Raw genomic sequence first — 7,470 nt, forward strand, 5'->3', positions numbered from 1 at the left:
CATCTCTCCAGCCCTGTTTGCTTGCTTGCTTGTTTGGTTGTTTGTTTGGTTGTTTTTTTATCAATAGGCTTCAGTTGCACAAAAATTGAATTCTTCACTATCTTTGGTCCATAACGGATTTTTACCTTGGGCCCACAGCATGGCCCATTTTTATTAATTTTTTCTCATTTACTTATTTCTAACAACAACAACAACAAGACCCGTGAACCCTCCCACTAACATAAAAGCCAGGGCTGTGATGCCTGAATTCTAGTTTGCCAGCCTTCCTTTCTTAATCCCTGCTTCTCTCATCCAATAGTTAAAGTGTAACTACTACGCTGGCTCCCTGTTCATCTTCACGTTGCTTCTTTTGTTTGACTCAGCTTTGTTTTTGTTTGCTTGGTGTTATTTTTGAGATAATGTCTCATTATATACCCTGTGCTGACCCCAAACTCACCACCCTCCCTACCTGGCCTTCCTGGTGAGGGAATTATAAACACCATACATACAGGTTCGCTTGTCTGTTTTCTCCATTTAGGTATTGGGGATCAAACACAGGGCCTTGTATACACTAAGCAAACACTCCATCACTGAACATACCTCACATCCTCAGCCCACCTCTTTTTTTTTTGATATTGGACTTTCACTGCGTATCTTTTTTTATTAGAAAGTTGATTGGCTGGTTGACCTTAAGTCCCTCCCAGCTGTCAATGTGTCTCTCAGCCACTGCATCTCAGTGAATGCTTTTGCTCCTGCCTTTTGTATTGACTCATTCTACATTTATCCATGCAGCTAGCAAAGTCACAGAGCAATCCCATTTCAGTTGTTAATAAAACCCATTGGCATTTCTGTAGGTTGCCTTGGGTACTTCACATTGGGACCTTCCAAGACTATTTCTGAACAACTTCTTGTCTGGCAGAGTCCAGTTAGAGGCAGCACCATGAGTTGTCCTGAGTGGCAGCCAAATTAAGAACATTTCCATTGGAAGGAGCGGCTGAGTAGGGACGCCCTGGTTCTAGGAGGCTGTGGGTGCTAGTTATGAGGCAGCAGGTACCCCAGACCAGGATGAGTTCAGTGCGTATTACAGACATTCAGCGTACTTTCAGTTCTGCTGTGAATTAGCTGTGTGACCTTGTGGATAGTTTTACCTCTCTGGGCCTCAAGTTCCTCTTCTGGGGAATAAATACTCAAAAGCTATTTCTAAAGGCCCTTCTAGATGAGGAACCTAGGAAGAGAGTGGGGAGGGGGAGGACTTTTTCAAGGTCCGATTGTTCCTCCTTTACCAACTTGGTTGCAGGCTCAACATCCATTCCACAGAGCTCCTCGATGTGTCAAGGACACAGGGAACTCGTCGTCCAACCACACTAAGAACTATCTCCGTGTGCTTTTCCCATCCTGCTTGCCACTTACTTGTCTGTGCATGGGCAAAGATATGCTTTGATAATGAACACCAAAGGCTCATACTGGAGCCAACTTTAGCCAAGATAAGGGCTTGTGAGACACGGGGGCAGCAAGTAACTCATAAGTCATCAGCTACAGTACTACTGAGACACAGCATAGTTCTGCATCTCAGCTGCAGTGTGGAGCCAAACCAGGAATTTATCTCACCCATTTCACTGGTCCAGGGAGGACGTGGTCCTCCAGCGCTGAGGAAAGGGGACGACCTCACTCCACCTGCCTTATTTCTCCTTGCCAGCCTATTCATTCTCTACTTCTGCTCAATTTGCTACTTGATTGAAAATAACTCTGACAAAACGTTTTCTGTGAGATGAGACAAACCTCTCATTCTCTCGTCTGAATTTCTAAGAAGGGTAAATGCCAATCTCATACCAAGCCCCTCTACCTCAATCCGACTCTGCTCTACTAGACCAAGCTCAAGCAGAGATTGAGATGGCCCTTAGTACATCCACTCACAAGACCGGGATGGGAGAAACTCCTGCCTAGTGAAGATCTGCCCTCCAATTTTATCAGGATCCATGACCAATGCTGGGTTACACCAATCTCTGAGCCCTGAAGGACTCGTCACGTAAGTTCTGAGTGAACACATTAAGGAAGATAACCAACTAAAAGTGAAATTACTGGGAAAGATAGGCTCACCAAGTGAACCCTACTTCAGGGCTTTAAAAAGAAACTAAAAGGATATTAACTACACAATATAAGCTACCCAGCTTTTAAAAAGAGGTTCCTAGAAGGCAGTGAAACCTGGCAGCAAACACTGAAGCCAGCAGCGGGTTAGCAGCATGCCTTAGATAGAAGGCGCCACACTGCTGCTGCTGCTGTGAGCCTGTATTTCCTCCCAAGGAGAGGACCAGAGGGAACCCACAATGCTATGACATCGGGTTTGAAGTTTCAGTTACTTTTGAGGGTTCTTACAGGCCCACATCACTTTAAAAGTTCTGACATCAGCAAGGAACGCACAGAGCCTAGAAAAAGAATGCTTTTCAGTTTGCTTCCCTGTGGTTACAACCTTAAAGTCTAAAGAAAGTATCTCATGGAAAATGGTGGCATTTAAGAGCTCAAACGAGCCTAATCCGGCTGTCAGCCCTTCCTCATTTTACAAGAGGCTCAACAACTCTCTGTCAACTGGAGTCAAGTGGACCCCCACTTCCTATTCTGGGAAATATCAATCTTCGGTTGTCACTAATCTTACATGTATGCAGTGACGAAAGGCACACATTCTTTCGTAGCTTAGCATCAGACCCAAACCAAGACTGCATTAGGACTGTTCATGGGTTAGTCACCCAGGTGTTGGTTCTGATCTGATCTGCACTGAGGCTTGGTGTATACACAGCAGATGATCTGTTGGTCTTATCGGCATTGCTCTGCTGTGGTGATATTTTGACCTGATTTATGCTTAGTAGCTTTTACTGCCCCCTGAATTTTGCTAATGTGTGCTATGTTGAAACTGCCATTTATAGTTTGAGTCTCTGGCTCCTCAGCGGATGCCTGATGGGAATGACAGACGGACGTTTGTGTGGACAGCCATGCAGACAGCATGAGGAGACACAGTGGGAGGAGAGCCATGACGTTCTATATTAAATTATTCATACTGAACATATATTTATAAAAATAGTTGTATCATGTTCATATAAATATTGTGTTTAGTGTCTAATTATATTTAATATTATAAAACACAAACTCTGACAGATGAACCTTTTTTCCTTGATTCCATTTTGTTCATGTCCTATGATGCTTTCTAAAGGGAAGAAGTATTTCATGTTGTCTTCTTTCAAAATGAAGGTAATCGTAATTTTTTAAATCTAAAATGGACAATTCCATAAAATGTATTTGACCCCAAAATTGTAAAATCTAATATGGAGTTCCACAGTATCCATTCCGAATGCTTATCCTAATTGTGTAGAGCAGTTCACTGAGTTGTATGGACCCTGGAGTCTCTGTACTTTTGCTGTGTGGTGTTTTTACTTATTTGAAAGGATTGTAATAATGTTTATCTTAAATTTTAAATAAATATAACGCCTTCTGGATAAAACCTTTTGGGAAAATTTTCAGGACTGTACGATGCCTATCAATAAATTCAATGCATTATTTTCCTATAAAGCACAGATTGTATTATAGAAAAAAAACCATGCTTTCTGAAACAGTTTCCTTTTAAAAATTAACTTGATCTTCCTCTGACTGCTCTTGGTTGACTGATCATAAGAAATCTTCCCATGGTGAGATAGTTCCAATTCTGATTTTATCATTGTGAGGAAAAGGAAACTTCCATTTTTTTTCCCCTTAAGAGTGTGCCAGTGCTTCATACAGACAGCCTTTCTCTAAAAGAATACATTTCCTGAGACATAGAACTGTTAAAGCTTAGACAATTAGTTATTCTGTTTAACTGATAAAGTAGACATGATTTAAAGGTTACTCTCATAAGCTAAAAAAAAAAAATGGAATAGAACTAAGTATTGTTGCTATGAGATTTTTTTCTTTTTTTTTTTTTTTTAGAAATACATTGATTGGTTTGGAGAATGGCTTCTGGGATGGACCTCTAAAAGATTCTTTGTGTGTATATAAAGTATGAACAAGTCCTTTAAAAATTGCCAGAAAACCGTTGTCCTTCTAGTTGGTCAGAGGAGTGTGTGTTGAGTGTACACACAAGAATCTTTAACCCAAGCACTGTGTGCTTCCCTGCAGGTGACTTAGGTTTTAACAGAAAAGAGAACAGAAGCAAGAGGCATAGAGTTCTGCTCTCGTGGCTTCCCATCATCCTCTTGTGCCTGCTCTTGTTCCTAGCTCTGAACTCTCCAGACACTCAGCTCTGCTCTTTCAGAAGTTTCCTGAGGATAGCTGGCATGTCTCCACGGGTGTTTCTGTCCACTCCTGACATTCTCTTCCATAGGAAGGACTTGTGTTATTGGACTGGGCAGGGGTCCTTTATCTGAGTCTCAGGAACAAGATACCCACAGGCAAGCCTTAGCTCTGTTAAAAGTCTTGCCTGGTCAGACCTTTGAGGTCTATTAATTATCAGTTCTAGAAATGGTGTTGGCTTTGTTTTGGATGTGGTTTGTCATTATCAAGACTCATGTAGAATCTAGTTGCTAGTGTGGCTGTGTTGGGAGGTGAGGCCTGTTGGGAAAACAAAACAAAACCTGCAAGTTACCACAACAGTAGATTGTTACAAATAACCCCCTCTTTGTGTCCATTTGCCTTCCATTATGAGTTACAGCCTCCTGAGACCCTCACTAGAAACTAAGGAGGCATGCGTCCTGAACCTCCAGAACTGTGAGCCAGGTGAACCTCTTTTTCTTGTAAATCACTCAGTCTCAGAAAATGGACGAAGATAAGGATGCTGTGGCATTGCCCAAGATCAGATGGGAAAGTCATGACTTTGTATAAAGCTCATGCTGACCTGTAGAAATGGGGTTCCTTTATTACTACTTAGTAACGCATCAATCTGACCTCTTACATACTTCCAGTGGGCAATTTGGCTCCTATAGACCCCCACCATTGGAAAGAATCAGTAAAAATCTCTTTCCTCTCTGAACCTAAGCCTAGCATACGTGATTTCAATCCTGGGAAAGCTCATTACAGAAGGATACAGACTCGTTTTCTACTTGGTCCCTTTTAAATGTCTCCCATTCTTAAAGAACATCAAACTTACTGTCGTGGTTTGGGTTTGAGAATGCAAATTCACCATCTCCCTTTCCTGTCAAGGCTTTATAAATTCATTGAAAAACAAACACAGAAATGAGATACAATGAATCGACTTGGACACAAGGTCCAAAAGGTCTGTAAGGGAATTCGTCTAAACGTACTCTTCACAGGCATGACAGCTGTGGTCTCCCATGGCAAGGACCCCACCTGGCTTCTTGGTCTTACGTACCTCATGGAGGGCGAGGACAGGTGCTTCCTGTTTAAAAAAATGATTAGAGAGAGGAGGGTGGGAGAGACAGAGAAGAGGAGAGTACCTACCAAAGCGGAAGGGGAACAGTGACGGTACACAGCAGCCCCGACCCTTAGTGAGCCGCAGCAGAGTTAGCCACGTGACTCAGGGGAACAGTGGGAAAGACAGAAGTTCTTTTTACAACTTCACAAAGTTACGAATGTCTTTTCCTGGCTGAAACAGGGACAGGAGGGACAGGGAGATCACAGGTCCCGTAGGATGTTGTAACAAGGGCCAGATCACTACAGAGGGAGGAAGTGGAAGGTGGACTTGATCAAAACATATCATATACACTGTGACATTCTCAATAAAAATGTAAAAAAAAAAAGAAAAGAAAAGAAGAAAGAGACTAAAGGCAGAAGGATTTCACTTAGATAAGTTAGAATTCTCTCAGAGTGGGTACTGGTAAGGGGGAGGTAGGCACATAACTCAATGGCAGAATGCTTGCCTTACACTCGCAGGCCATAGGCTCAGTCACCAGCAGTGTGTAAATGCAGGCAGGGTGGAACATACCTGGAACCCCAGGATTCAGAGGTGGAGGCAGGAAGATCAAGGGCTCAAGTCATTCTCAGCTACAGTCTACCAGTGAGTACAAGACCAGATTGTCCTACACGGGACCTTGTCTCAAAAGAAAACAACACACCAAGGTTCTTTCGACATTTTCAGTGTGCTGTGTGTTAATTCTAGGACTTTAGTAAGCAACTCTGAACAAAGCTGAGCTCATATTCAGGAGAATGGTGGTGGCCTGAGAATTGACAGAGTTTTGTTTTGTTTTTTAACCTACTCATATTTGCTCTCCAAGCTCCCATGTATACTAGAATGTCAGCAAGCCTGCTAGATAGAGCCACTTGGAAGATGCTGAGAGCACTGTTCAAGGGATAATTACTGTACACAAGGCAAGAGTCACAGATAAGATTTATACCAGTGACTTGTTTAGGCTTTGTCTCACCCAACCTCCCCTATGTGAGTGACTCTGCCTCATGGAGCTGGGATTACAGGCATTGAGCTACCACACTTGACATCCAACACTTTCATTCTGAGGCAGGAAAGATACCACAACCACAAATTAACTATTCTTTTTGTGGTGAAGAACAGACATTGAACTATTTCTGCTCTATTTTAGCCAACTAGCCAAAAGGCAGTAGCAAAAGATTTTAAATATTGTTTGTTTGCCTTCTTGGTTTGTTGAAACGGTATCATTTTGTAGCCCAGACTGGCTTAGAGCTTCCATCTTTTGTGTCTTCATTGCTTGGGTTCTAGGAGTGTATCACAATGTCTGGACTTGGCAAAAAAAAAAAAAGTGTTTCGATTTATATGTCTTATTATTTTATGGGTTTGAGTGTTTTGACTGAATATATGTATGTGCACTCTGTATCTCTTGGTGTCTGCAGAAGCCAGAAGAAGCCCACAGACCTCCTAGGACTGGAGTTAAAGATCATTGTGAGCTGTCATGTTCATGCTGGGAATCAAGCCCAGGTCAGGTCGTTTTGAAGGGCAGTTGCTTTTTACTGCTGAGCCAACTACTAGCCCCAGATTTAAATTTTTATTGTGGCAAGATGCACACAATATAAGATATACCCTCATAAACACTGGTGAGGGGAAAGGTTAGTAGCATTAGTCATATTCACAGAGCTGTGCTGGTAATGTCACCATTGTCCGATGCCAGGTTGTCCCACCTTGTTGAACTGAAATCCTATACCCACAAACACAAACCCCTCCTTCTCTCCATATTCCAGCTCCTGGAAACCACTATTTTATTTTCTGACTCTATTCATTTTCCTACTCTAGTTTACAACTTTAAACTTGTAAGGAGCTTTATTTGTCTAGAAAATTCTTTCCAAGATCCATTCATATTATGTATTATATATGCATGCATCCGAACTCCTTTGGAAGGCTGAATGATATCCCACTCTATGGCTAGACTGTGATTTGTTTATTTATTGGTTGATGGCTATAAGATTTATTAAATGACTTATAATAAACATTGGGATCTGAGTATCCAGCTCACTGTTTTCAGTTCTTTGTGATGTATTTCAAGGAGCTGAGTTGCCAAATCGTGGTATAATCATATCATATAACCTTGTAGAAACATGACGCTGCTT

The sequence above is a fragment of the Mastomys coucha genome, unplaced genomic scaffold (genome assembly GCF_008632895.1).
Source record: "Mastomys coucha isolate ucsf_1 unplaced genomic scaffold, UCSF_Mcou_1 pScaffold7, whole genome shotgun sequence".
Classification (NCBI taxonomy): domain Eukaryota; kingdom Metazoa; phylum Chordata; class Mammalia; order Rodentia; family Muridae; genus Mastomys; species Mastomys coucha.